The sequence below is a fragment of the Musca domestica genome, unplaced genomic scaffold (genome assembly GCF_030504385.1).
Source record: "Musca domestica strain aabys unplaced genomic scaffold, Musca_domestica.polishedcontigs.V.1.1 46, whole genome shotgun sequence".
NCBI lineage: Eukaryota > Metazoa > Arthropoda > Insecta > Diptera > Muscidae > Musca > Musca domestica.
This window is the reverse complement of record NW_026712336.1, coordinates 6,797,343-6,812,150: the sequence shown is the minus strand read 5'-3', so window position 1 is coordinate 6,812,150 and position 14,808 is coordinate 6,797,343. Positions and strand designations below refer to the sequence as shown.

General features: G+C 36.9%; 1 protein-coding gene across 4 annotated transcripts in view; it reads left to right on the top strand.

The window, feature by feature from the left end:
- LOC101888199 (bcl-2-related ovarian killer protein) overlaps positions 1 to 14,808 on the top strand; it is a 39,257-nt gene that overhangs the window by 8,675 nt on the left and 15,774 nt on the right. The gene's annotated exons all lie outside the window — the stretch shown is intronic.

Here is a 14,808-nt window from a genome sequence, read left to right as displayed (position 1 = left end):
AGCCGCACGATAGAATTGCTGATATATTTCTGCGGTTATGGTAATTCGCTTTTGTGTGTGTTGTTTGAAGATTTTCCATCCATCAAATGGCATTCTATCACGTTTCCAACAAAAACAATAAATTTACGATTTAATTAATGCAAAAAATTTGCCTTTTCGTTTGGTGTGGAAATCCGCCGTCAATGGTAATGTTATTAGATTTTAAAGTACAATCGTGTAAGGAGTATATTTTTATTGGTCACGATTGCAATTCAATTTTATTTTTAAAAAGATTTTTCTTTTGAATATAGAAGTTCTCCAAGACTCAAATATCGAATTTTCTACTTAAACTTTGAGAAAAATGTATGTAGGCCACATAACGCCCTCTAGATCTCAATTTGATAAAAATGGATGACAATAATTAAAATTTTAATAGGAAATCATATTTTAACTCATTTAGGTTAATATGGTCGGAAACATATTCATAAGCACTTGATATTTTCTAGGATACCTTCTTGATATATTGGATTTGAAATCTCCACCAGAGATTTTAAACAATTCTGAGGTATATCTGATTTTCCCCAAAATTTCTCTCAGTGTCTCAATAGTTTTTTTTTCTAATTATTTGTCTACACATTCATTTGGGCGTTAGTAGAAATATTCGATAAAAACTTCATGTCTATCCTCGCCTTTGTTGCTGTTGTTGTTTGTGTCGCCATTGCCGTCGTCAGCCTAGTGTTTAACGCACCGCATGTAAAACTGATAGTCAAACATTATTTGGTGTGACTCCACCTACATTGTTTTGGAGTCGCATTTGGGTATTGCATTTGGGGTGTTATTGTCGCTTAATTCTTATCGAAATATTTAAAATTCAATTAAACACCGAACAACCCAACAAGATTTTTACATGGTGTAATGAGACAAGGCGAAATGGAACGAATACTCGAGGAAATAAAATTCGTTCGAATGACATAAAAGGGAATTCTATAGACGAGGGTCTATAGGCGAGCGGAAGGGAGTCTCTATAGACGAGCAGAAGGGAGTCTCTATAGACGAAAGCGGAAGGGAGTCTCTATAGACGAAAGCGGAAGGGAGTCTCTATAGACGAAAGCGGAAGGGAGTCTCTATAGACGAAAGCGGAAGGGAGTCTCTATAAACGAAAGCGGAAGGGAGTCTCTATAGACGAAAGCGGAAGGGAGTCTCTATAGACGAAAGCGGAAGGGAGTCTCTATAGACGAAAGCGGAAGGGAGTCTCTATAGACGAAAGCGGAAGGGAGTCTCTATAGACGAAAGCGGAAGGGAGTCTCTATAGACGAAAGCGGCTGTCTTTATAGACGAGCCGTAGGCTGTCTTTATAGACGAGCCGTAGGCTGTCTTTATAGGCGAGCGAAGGGAGTCTTTATAGGCGAGCGGAAGGGAGTCTTTATAGGCGAGCGGAAGGGAGTCTTTATAGGCGATCATAAGGGAGTCTTTATAGGCAAGTGGAAGGGAGTCGTTATAGGCGATCGTAAGGGAGTCTTTATAGGCGAGCGGAAGGGAGTCTTTATAGGCGAGCGGAAGGGAGTCGTTATAGGCGAGCGGAAGGGAGTCGTTATAGGCGAGCGGAAGGGAGTCGTTATAGGCGAGCGGAAGGGAGTCGTTATAGGCGAGCGGAAGGGAGTCGTTATAGGCGAGCGAAAGGGAGTCTTTATAGGCGAGCGGAAGGGAGTCTTTATAGGCGAGCGGAAGGGAGTCTTTATAGGCAAGTGGAAGGGAGTCTTTATAGGCGAGCGGGAGGGAGTCTTTATAGGCAAGTGGAAGGGAGTCTTTGTAGACGAGCGGAAGGGAGTCTTTATAGGCGAGCATAAGGGAGTCTTTATAGGCAAGTGGAAGGGAGGCTTTGTAGGCTAGTGGAAGGGAGTCTTTATAGACGAGCGTAAGGGAGCCTTTATAGTCGAGCAGAAGGGAGTCTTTATAGACGAGCAGAAGGGAGTCTTTATAGATGAGCCGCAGGCTGTCTTTATAGACGAGCTGTAGGTTGTCTTTATAGAATAGACGTAGGCTGACTTTATAGATGAGCCGCAGGCTGTCTTTATAGATAAGCCGAGGGCTGTCTCTATAGACGCTTTAGACGAACTGAAGGTCGTCTCTATATACGCGATGAAAGCCGTCTCTATCGACGCGGTGAAGGCCGTCTCTATAGACGCTGTGAAGCCTGTCTCTATGGACGGGGTGAATGGCGTCTTTATGGACGGGGTGAATGCCGTCTATATAGACGAGCTGAAGGCCGTCTCTCTATAGACGAGCTGAGAGTCGTCTCTATAGACGAGCCGAGGGCAGTCTCTATAGAGGTGCTGATGGCGGAGCAAAAGAGATAGGCTTCCTTTTTTCGGATTTTTTGTTTTGTTTTTGAAAATGATCACACATTTTTCTTCGAGTGTATAGCAGACATATTATAAACCATGAACTGTAACAGAAAACTATTGTAACAATCAACTCCCACTACAACTTCTGATTTAGTGCTTGTAACCTTTTTTTCGAATTGTTAAGCAACAACAACTACAATGATCTGCTTAGCAAACTCAACTGGCACCTTTCAAATGAAAATGTTTTGAGTCGGTATTTGACAACAGCAAATGCCATTTCTTGGTATTTATATTTGGCCAGCAAATTGAGGATTTACTTTTTTTTTATTTCTTAGAAATGATACTAAATTCTTCGAAGGTAAGTGATCTATATTATTTCTTTTAGCGTTTTGGTATTTTTGGATGTGCCATAAATAACAACAACTGTTGAGGGTATGACACAAAAATGTCTAAAATAAATAAAAATGCCAGAAATGGCCTAAATTTTTAATTAGTATTAGTAATGTCATCGCAATATGATTTATGAATGGGGAAGAATAATAAATGTTTAGAACTGTAATAAACCTAAAATAAAATAAATTTTAAATATTTATAGTTCGGAATTTTAAAATAATTTCACAAAAAAAAAATTTATAAATAAAAATGTGGTTACGAAACTCCACGTTTTTAGCTCAGGTAGTGCTTAAAAACATATTGTTAAACATAAACATTTACAGCTCAGATAGTTCTTCAAATATAGGGTGAGATGAAAAAACTGCAACCAACTTCAGTCTGCTGTCATTTCTAAGCCACTCGTACAACAGCTGTTAAAATTATTCCAGTGACAGCATTATATTGTTTACAAGCGCACAAAAGCATTTTGGTGAGAATTTTCCAGAAAAGAAGTTATTCGTGATGGAATTCAAGCGTGATGGTGTGATTTCTTTATATTTACTTGGAAAACCACAAGTGGCTATCGTTAGAGCACTCCAGCATTTAAATGTGAATAAATCTTTTGTGTCTCGTACCATTGCTAGTTACCGTGGTACTGGTAGCGTAGCCCGACGTCAAGGAAGTGGACGGAAGAAAACAGCAACATCAGCAGAAATGGTTCGAAAAGTAAAAAAAAATTACTTGATCGAAACTCGCGTCGCAGTGGCCGAAAAATGGCTAGTGAGCTGAACATATCGCAATATTCCATTCGGCAAACATTGAAAAATAAGCTCGGGGTAAAGCCATTGAAATTCCAAAAAGTGCAAGAACTTACACCGCAACAGAAAGAAAATAGACTCGAAAAAGAGCTAAAGAGTTGCTTCGCTTGGCCGAAAGTGGTGAACTGCCGAATTTGGTTTTCTCCGGTGAGAAAACATTCCTTGTCCAGCAGTTTGTAAACAAACAAACAAAACGATCGTGTTTACTTGCCAAAGAGATCAGCTGAAAATGTGCTCCTTCGGTTGGCCACCAGAACTCAAGCGCCGGTCATGGTGATGGTGTGGGCCGAAATAACAGCCGATGGTCGCTCTCCGCTCGTATTAATCGACAGTGGCATCAAAATAAATGGCAAATATTATCGCGAAAATATTCTGGAGGGTGTATTAAAGCCTTGGGCACGCAAACATTTTGGCCGCAGACCTTGGACATTCCAACAGGATGCCATGGCAGCAACATCGCACTCAGCATACGCCTCCCAAGAATGGTTACAAAATGAGGTTCCTCGCTTCATTTCTAGAGCACAATGGCCACCAAAATCTCCGGATACCAATCCGTTGGACTATTGTGTCCGGAGTATTTTGGAAAGCAAGGTTGGCACTCAAAAATACCAAAGTGTCGATCACCTCAAGCAAGTGCTTCTCCGGGAATGGGCCAAAATATCGCAGCACAACATTAGGGCAGCGTGTGACGGTTTCATTGGCCGTTTGAAGGCCATATTTCGTGCCAAAGGTGACCAATTCGAACAAATCTTAACTTATTCTAAAATTTGATGATATTTCCGACATATTTTGCTTTCATTCAATAAAATTTTAAAAAAATGTAAAAATTATGGTGTTTGACTTTGTTGCACTTTTTTACAGGATGAGATGTATGTTAGAAGCCCTTTTATGTCAAAATCCATTTTGGAAGATTTCGCTTTTGAAATTATGTCACGGAACACAGCCCAGATATTATCCTTAGCATTTTCACCAGGAAGAGTGCTTCAAAAAATACATATATTTTTTTAATTCAAGTTTATAGCTCTGAGAGTCCTTCAAAAAAATTTAAATCCACTTTTATAGCTCTGAGAGTCCTTTAAAATATTTTTTTTAAATCCACGTTTATAGCCCTAAGAGTCCTTCCAAAAATATATTTTAAAAACCCGCGTTTATATCCCTGAGAGTCCTTCAAGAATATTTTTTTAAAAATCCACGATTATATCCCTGAGAGTCCTTCAAAAATATTTTCCACGTTTATAGCTCTGAGAGTCCTTCAAGAATATTTTTTTAAAAATCAACGATTATTTCCCTGAGAGTCCTTCAAAAATATAGCTCTGAGAGAGTCCTTCAAGAATATTTTTTTAAAAATCCACGATTATATCCCTGAGAGTCCTTCAAAAATATTTTCCACGTTTATATCCCTGAGAGTCCTCCAAAAATATTTCCCACGTTTATAGCTCTAAGAGTCCTTTAAGAATCCACGTTTGTAGCTCTGAGAGTCCTTTAAGAATATTTTTTAAAAATCCACGTTTGTAGCTCTGAGAGTACTTTAAGAATAGTTTTTAAAAATCCACGTTTGTAGCTCTGAGAGTCCTTTAAGAATATTTTTTAAAAATCCACGTTTGTAGCTCTGAGAGTCCTTTAAGAATATTTTTTAAAAATCCACGTTTGTAGCTCTGAGAGTCCTTTAAGAATATTTTTTAAAAATCCACGTTTGTAGCTCTGAGAGTCCTTTAAGAATATTTTTTAAAAATCCACGTTTGTAGCTCTGAGAGTCCTTTAAGAATATTTTTTAAAAATCCACGTTTGTAGCTCTGAGAGTCCTTTAAGAATATTTTTTAAAAAGTCCACGTTTGTAGCTCTGAGAGTCCTTTAAGAATATTTTTTTTTAAATCCACGTTTGTAGCTCTGAGAGTCCTTTAAGACTATTTTTTTTTAAATCCTCGTTTGTAGCTCTGAGAGTCCTTTAAGAATATTTTTAAGAATCCACGTTTGTAGCTCTGAGAGTCCTTTAAGAATATTTTTTAAAAATCCACGTTTGTAGCTCTGAGAGTCCTTTAAGAATATTTTTTAAAAATCCACGTTTGTAGCTCTGAGAGTCCTTTAAGAATATTTTTTAAAAATCCACGTTTGTAGCTCTGAGAGTCCTTTAAGAATATTTTTTAAAAATCCACGTTTGTAGCTCTGAGAGTCCTTTAAGAATATTTTTTAAAAAGTCCACGTTTGTAGCTCTGAGAGTCCTTTAAGAATATTTTTTTAAATCCACGTTTGTAGCTCTGAGAGTCCTTTAAGAATATTTTTAAGAATCCACGTTTGTAGCTCTGAGAGTCCTTTAAGAATATTTTTTAAAAATCCACGTTTGTAGCTCTGAGAGTCCTTTAAGAATATTTTTTAAAAATCCACGTTTGTCCTTCAAAATATATATTATTTAAAAATCCACGTTTGTAGCTCTGAGAGTCCTTCAAAATATATATTTTTTAAAAATCCACGTTTGTAGCTCTGAGATTCTTTCAAAATATATATGTTTTTAAAATCCACGTTTATAGCTCTGAAAGTCCTTCAAAAAATATTTTTCCAAAATAAAAAAAATCAGGATAGTCCTTAAAAATGTTTAAAAAGTCAACGTTTATGGCTCATAAAGTTTCTAAAAATTCAGCATTTATAGCTCAAATAGTCCTTCTAAAAGTATTTGTAAAGAATCCATCTTCATGTCTCTAATATTCCTTTACAGGTCCGATGGTCCTTGAAAATATATTCTGAAAATGTCCACCATACCTACCTGTTGCATTCTCGTACCATTCCGAGACTTTTTCTCAGGGCTAAGAATACTCAAAAAGAATATTAAAAACCTATTCTAAAATCGTGCATTGTATCTTTTTTTGTTGCTTTATTCGATACGCATATTACCTGATCGAACATTTGATATTCGAGTTATCAATGACTTTGGTCATGTGCATACATGCTGCGTACAAGTTCGGTCAACCAACCAACCGACCAACCAAATAACGCACAATACATTTTTGGTCTGGACCCCAAAACCAAAACGACATAGCATGGCCGTCGATACTAGTTTGCTCCGCCAGCAAAAATGCATTCCACGTACGTCCTCTAGTTACTAAATTAACAACTGCCTGTAGAAGTTGTGACTGGACATAAATTAACGCCAAATGGTGATACATGAGAGCCACATAACATTTAATAAAAAACGAAATCGTAGTTGTTGTTCGTCTGTCGGACTGTTGGTCTAGGCCTATGTTATAGTTCTACGATTAAAGTTTTATTTCCATTTTTTATTTAGTTTTTTTTTTTTTTTAACGTTGTAGACCAAAAGGCCAAACACAAAACCAAGCCTAGGACATGGCAATAATTTTTGCATTTTTTTTTTGCACTGCCAAAATCTGGTTGTAATATTTTAATGATTCAATGATTTTTTATTGCCTCTCTAATGATTTGAAAGAAAAAATATATGAAGCGATAATAAATTTTTCATTTACCAGACATATTTGAGCATAAATCTTGAAATATGTTCGAATAAAATGAAAAAAAAACTAGATTAGATTTGTTCAGGTGTAAAACAAAAAAAAAAAAAAATAAAATAAAATAAAAAAAATAAAAAAAATTAAACTATGGTTGGGTAGACTTACCTTTTGGTATTATAGACGTGGAGTTTTGAAATGACAAAATTTTCAGGATTTGTTAATGAAGTATATGTGGACTTTTTAATAAATATTTTGGAAGGACATCACAGCTAAAAAAGTGGACTTAAAATTAAAATTCGAAGAGCTATCTGAAGAATAGAATTGGATTACACTGGGCAAAACAAAAAATATATCCGGGAAAAATCCAGCAGATTATGAAAGTAAAGCTAAAAAAAGAAGGCACTTGTATCGGCGTTTTAAATGTTTACATTGCAAATTAACCAAAATGGAGGGAGTGGAATAGTAGGGAAATTCCACACTTTTGGAAATTTTCGGATTAAGATTCCTTGGAATCCGTTGATTTTAGGTATATAGTGTCTTGGGCAATATTGCAGATAAAAAGACGAGGAATATTCGGACGGAAATTTTAACCCCAAGCGAGTGAACAAATGGTTCTTTTTGGTCCCTTTTTTGAAAATATAGCTAAAAACTGTCTATTAATGGGATCGTAGCAACTCAAAATATTCTACAAAATTATTTGAAATTTTAACCCCAAGCGAGTGAACAAATGGTTCTTTTTGGTCCCTTTTTTGAAAATATAGCTAAAAACTGTCTATTAATGGGATCGTAGCAACTCAAAATATTCTACAAAATTATTTGTCATAAAATTCAACTATAGCTTCTAGAAGATGTCGAAAGTCCAAATCTTACCAAAACGCCAGGAATTCATCTATATTAAAAACACACTTTAGGCTTGAGTCCGTAATTTGTGTGAATACCTTGGAATCCATTAATTTTCGATGCAAAGAGTCTTCGGCAATATTGCAGACTAAAATACGAGGTTAGTAATCCTCAATAAATGACGCTTTTTGGTCCTTTTTAAGATATGGCTAAAAACTCTCTTCAAACGGGATCGTATGGTTCATAACTCTCTTTAAGCGGGATCGTAGGAAGTCAAAATATTCTACAAAATTATTTGCCCTGAAATTCAGCTATAGGTCCTAGAAGATGTCAAAAGTCTAAATCTTATCTAAACACCAGATATTCAGATATAATAAAAACACATTTTAGCGTTAAAGACGTACCTTGATAATTACCTTGGAATCCGTTGATTTGCGATACAAAGTGTATTCGGCAATATTACAGATAAAAATACAAGGATTGTTTTAGTCAAAAATGTTAGCCCTCAAGCGAGTCAACAAGTGGGTATTTATATTGCTTTATTTAAAATATGGTTCAAAACTCCCTTTAAACGGGATTATAGCAAGTCAAAATACTAAAAGGTCCTAAAAGATGTCAAGAGTCTGAATCTTACCGAAACACCAGGAATTTATATACGGGGTAAGATGAAAACACTGCAACCAACTTGTATTGATTTCTTTATACAGGGTGAGATAAAAAACGGCAACAAAGTCAAAGGTCATAATTTTTAATTTTTTTTTTAAATTTAATAGAATGAAAGCAAAAAATGTCGGAAATAGCATCAAATTTTAGAATAAGTTTGTTCGAATTGGTCTTCTTTGGCACGAATTAGGTCTTCAAGTTGCCCGAATGTTGCTCTGAGGTATTTTGGCCAATTCCCGGCGAAGCGCTTGCTTGAGGTGATCGAAACTTTGGTATTTTTTAGTGCCAACCTTGCTTTCCATAATACTTCAGACACAACAGTCCAACAGATTGGAATCCGGGGATTTTGGTAGCCAATGAAGCGTGTAACCTCATTTTATAACCATTCTTGGGTGGCGCGTGCTGAGTGTGATGGTGCTAAGTCCTTTTGGAAATGTCCAAGGTCTCCAGAATATTTTCGCGATAATATTCGGCATTTACTCTGATACGAGCGCAGAGCGACCATCTGCTGTTATGGCGGCCCACACCATCACAATGGCCGGCGCTTGAGTTTTGGTGGCCAACCGAAGGTTCACATTTTTAGCTGACCTCTTTGGCAAGTAAACACGATCATTTTGTTTGTTTACAAACTGCTGGACAACGAATGTTTTCTCATCGAAGAAAACCAAATTCGGCAGTTTACCACTTTCGGCCAACCGAAGCAACTCTTTAGTTCTTTTGAGTCTATTTTCTTTCCGCTGCGGTGTAAGTTCTTGCACTTTTTGGAATTTCAAAAGGCTTTACTCCGAGCTCATTTTTGAATATTTGTCAAATGGAATATTGCTATATGTTCAGCTCACGAGCCATTTTTCGGCCACTGCAACGCGGATTTCGATCAAGTCGCTTCTTCACTTTTCGAACCATTTCTGCTGATGTTACTATTTTCTTCCGTCCACTTCCTTGGCGTCGGGCTACGCTACAAGAATCACGCTAATGAGCGATGGTACGAGACACAACAGATTTATTCACATTTAAATACTGGAGTATTCTAACGATAGCCACTTGTGTTTTTCCAGCCAAATATAAAGAAACCACACTATCACGCTTGAATTTCATTGCGAATAAATTTTTTTCTGGAAATTTCTCACCAAAATGCTTTTGTACGCTTGTAAACAATATAATAAGCTGTCACTGGAATAATTTTAACAGCTGTCGGACGAGTGGCTTAAGAATGACACCAGTCTGAAGTTGGTTGCAGTTTTTTCATCTCACCCTGTACAAAGAAACCAAAGGGAAGTTTGAGATATATATCGAAACATTTAGGATAGAACTTTAAAATTCGACAGAGATCTTTGGTTTATATCCAGAATCATTGATAGGAAATGGGTTATATCGGTTCACTTTTTGGTATAGCACTCATGGAAGATTTCAAGTTTTTCAGATTTTTTCAGGTTTTCCATTTAATTTCGCCAAGTTTTCACGTTTTGTCTTTTTATTTTATTATCACCTTTTGGTACAGCCCTTATATAAACATAGTCCCTGATCATAGTTATTTTGAGGGTCTTGGCGATATTTTCCAATCCAATCGTTTATGAAATTGAATATTTCGTCAGCGAAAAACCCACTTTAACATTTTACATCCGTTCCATTAATACTCAAAATGTTCAATTTGTTCTTTTTGACAAAACTTTATATATTTTCTACTAAGTTTTCAGACTTTTAAGATTTTACAAATTATTTAAGTTTTTCCTTTTTTGAAAAAAAAAATAATAGGAAAATTTTTACCTTTTAACCAAAAAGTCTTTAAAATCTTTGATTTTGAAGTTTGCCGAGAAGGATATTAGTAAAACCATTGTACAATGGACCCACATTCAATTTTTCTGACCAAAATTATTTCAACGTCTCCATATCAAATTTCAACTCTATTCCTTCAACCAATACCAAATTTAGTAACATGCAATATTCACATCAAAAAAAAATCTACATATCTCCATCCAATACACCAAAAGTGATACCTAATTTTGTACTTTACGACAATCTTAGTACGCATTTGCAAAACTGCCACCAGATACCAACAGAGACGTCAATAACAAATTTCGGGATTCAAACTCTATACGTTCACTCAATATCAAATGTTGTAACATTTAGTACTTTCCGTATAATTTTAGTACTCACAAACTTGTTCCAAATTTCGTACCATTTCAGTACTTGTCGTATAATTTTAATTCTCATTCGCATAACCGTTCCAAATCTCAATCCTAGAAACAACAGTTATCACTATATAGTTATTTCGCTGTTTCACCTCTATCCCTTCACACAATACCCAATTGAGTACAACTTAGTACTTTTCGAAGAATTACAGTACACATTTCCAAAAGAACCTTCATATCTAAATCAGATACCAAAAGAGACCACAATATCAAATTTGAGGATTTCAGTCCTATCCCTTCACCCAGTACAAATTTTAGTACTTTTCGTAAATATATAGGACGCATTTCCAAATCACCGTCAAATCTCAAACACAGATGCCATTAGTGATCTAAATATCAAATTTTATCTCTGGCCCTTCACCAAATAACAAATTGCCGAAACCACCTCCACAACGACCCTAATACCGAATCTCAGATTTCAAGCATCATTTGTTCACGCCATACTAAATTGTACCAAATATAGTACTATTGAAAAATGTTCTTTTACTTGTAATACACATTTCCAAAACTACCTCTTTGTCAAAAACCTACGACCAACATGGACCCAAATACAAAATGCTAGCCTCATTCATTCGCCCTAACGTAAAATCTTTCTAATTTAGTATGGTTTGCAGACTTAGTACACATTTCCAAAACCTTGAACCTACTTTTCAACCTTGCTTCTCATATCATTTGTATACCCTCCACCTTGGAAAGGAGGGTATATTAACTTATCCGTTTGTAAGATCCTTAAGTAAGCATAAAGTTCTAAGTCTATTTAACTATGTCCGTCTGTCTATTAAAATCACGATTTGACGTAGAGCCCTAAAATAGGTATATTTTGATGATTTTTGCCTTATTTTTTTACGGATTTGTCTAAAAAATGGTACTTGTTGGTCATAATGTGTTCAAGCTCCGGTTGCGAAACATTGCATGTATAGATCCACCATTTGGTACAGCCCCCTATATAACAGTACCTCCCGATATTCGGTATTTTGATGATTTTTGAAACATTTTTTTCACGGATTTGTCTGAAAATTGGTATTTGTAGGTCATAATGGGTCCTAGTTCGTGTGGCGAGACAATGTATGTTTAGGTCCACATTGTGGTATAGCCCCCATATAAAGGTACCTCCCGATATTCGGTATTTTAGTTTTTTTGCCACATTTTTCACGGATTTGTCTAAATAATGGGACCTAGTTCGTGTGGCGAAACATTGTATGTATAGGTCCAAGTTTTGGTATAGTCCCCATATAACGGTACCTCCCGATATCCGGTATTTTGATGATTTTTGCCACATTTTTTAACGGATTTTTCAGAAAATTGGTATTTGTAGCTCATAATGGGTTCTAGCTCCGGTGGCAAAACATTACATGTATAGGTCCACGTTTTTGTATAGCCCCATATAGCCGTATTTTCCGGGCACATTTTGAATATGAATATGTCTTAAAATTTGGTCATAATGAGCTCTCATGTTTCCTTTACCCTAAGGTGGAGGGTATTAAAAGTTTGGCCCTGCCGAACTTAATGATTTTTTACTTGTTTTAGCTCTATCCATTCACATAATAACACAATATAAAATAGTATCATTTTAGAAATTTAGTACCATTTTAGAACTTTTCGTACCCTTAAAGTTCGAATTTTCAAAAACCGTATTCGTACATCTATCCTGCACTCCATCGGTGACTCTCATTCGAAATTTCTTTTCATTCTAGCCCATTTCGTTTTTCTAATACAAAGTATTCAATTTTTAGTACCTTTCGTACCTATTTAGTAATAATTTAAAAAAAACCCAGACTTATTAAACGCCTACGCACCTAAACTCCAAATTGTAAACTCTCTCAAACCCAATAAATTAATAAAACTAAACACATTTTTTCGCAATTTTCAATTGGTTCACGAAATTCATTCTATTCCACCAACTCAGAATATCAGGTGTTTTGGTCACAAATGAAATATATTTTTATTGCAATTTCATTGGTTAATTGTATTAGCAAATGTAACGAGGCGGCATTATGTCGATTTTTTGCAAAGTAGACAACCTCCCATTAACAAAAACAAAAAAAAAAAACAAACACCAAAACAAACAATTGGCCAACAACATGCCACATTCGTGTCTGACAAATCCACCACAGCGACAGACAACCCCATCTTTGTCAAACAACAGTAACTTGCATTGCCATCAGCAGCAGCAGGAGTATATCGGACACATAATGCAAACCGTCATCATGTGCCGGCCACACATAATTCTCCAACGATCGTTCGACAGATGCATCCATCCGTCGATCGATCAGTTATTGACAAAATCGGCATCTGGACTTGGTGCTGCAAAACATTCATTTGATCATTTGTAAATTGTTTGGACGACGACGTCTGCGACGAACACACAGGTTTACACAATTGTTACGATGTAGCCGAAGGTGGTGTATATGGGGGCTGCTTTTTTGGTGCAAACGAATGGACAGACAGACATCTGTCTGTCTGTCAGACATACTCTCACATAAATATATTTGTTGAATTGTTTTCAAAATACAATGGACAATTGCATTTGCCAACATTTACCACATGACTTGCGAGATCGATCAGAGAGACAGACGATGGCAAAAGAAAATACGAGGGGCAATATGTGATATTTAAGTTCCAAGCTTAAATCTAAAAAATGCAACTTTAGTTTTGTTAACTTTCCAAGAGAATTAAAAAAATTATCCAATGTCCCACAAAAAATGCCATTACCAAATAATGGACCAACTTCAGACTGCTGTCGTTTTTAAGCCACACGTCCGACAGCTGTTAAAATTTTTCCAGTGAGAGCATTTTCCAGAAAAAAAGTTATTTGTGATGAAATTCAAGCGTGATAGTGTGATTTCTTTGTATTTGGCTGGAAACCCACAAGTGGCTATCGTTAGAGCACTCCAGCATTTAAATGAGAATAAATCTTTTGTGTTTCGTACCATCGCTCATTACCGCCACACTGGTAGCGTAGCCCGATGTCAAGGAAGTGGACGGAAGAAAACAGCAACATCTGCAGAAATGGTTCCAAAATGTAAAGAAGCCACTTGATCGAAACCCGCGTCGCAGTGGCCGAAAAATGGTTCGTGAGCTGAACATATCGCAATATTCCATTCGGCAAATATTGAAAAGTGAGCTCGGGGTAAAGCCATTGAAATTCCAAAAAGTGCAAGAACTTACACCGCTACAGAAAGAAAATAGACTCAAAAGAGCTTAAGAGTTGCTTCGCTTGGCCGAAAGTGGTGAAATGCCGAATTTGGATTTCTCCGATGAGATAACATTCGTTGTCCAGCCGTTTGTAAAAAACGAAATGATCGTATTTACTTGCCAAAAAGGTCAGCTGAAAATGTGCACCTTCGGTTGGCCACCAGAACTCAAGCGACGGCCATGGTAATAGTCTGGGCCGCCATAACAGCCGATGGTCGTTCTCCGCTCGTATTAATCGACGTGGCATCAGAATAAATGCCGAATATTATCGCGAAAATATTTTGGAGGGTGTATTAAAGACATGGACACGCAAACATTTTGGCCGCAGACCTTAGGCATTCCAACAGGACTGGTTGTTGTTGTAGCAGCTCATACATCTGTGTTCGTTCGGTTTCCATTTTCTGACTCAATTCAATCTGGTTCTGCCTCTATGTCAAAAAGGATGCAACCAGTATGTGTTGTGTCCATAACGAGACTGGAGTTAGGTGAGTAGATTTGGTTGAACAGCGAAATAGGTGCAGCGTGTCATGTGGATCTGTGCCACAAGCTGGGTAGATATTCTGCACATCGCTGTTAATCCGGGCTCAGTAGGAATATAGGCGGCTGCACCATTCGGATCGTAATTGAATTAAAACTACTCGGGTTTGTCTGGGCAGCTCTCGTTCTTCAGCTGCGACGGGAGGGGATGTCCTCCTAGCACAGTATTCACTCTATATCCTTCAATATCCGCATTAGAGTGAATACTATCCCGCTTGATAGGCCTGTTGATCTAGAGGCTCTCTCTTATACCTCTGCACCTCTCTCTTTCTAGATCATGAAAGTCTTTCCTAACGTGCCTGGGCGGACGTTGCCTATCCACAAGATGGTGATTCGGATGGTTTTTGTCTATAACACCCAAGCAGGTATTGCATTGACAGCATTTCCCAGAAGGAATTTAGGCGGCTGCACC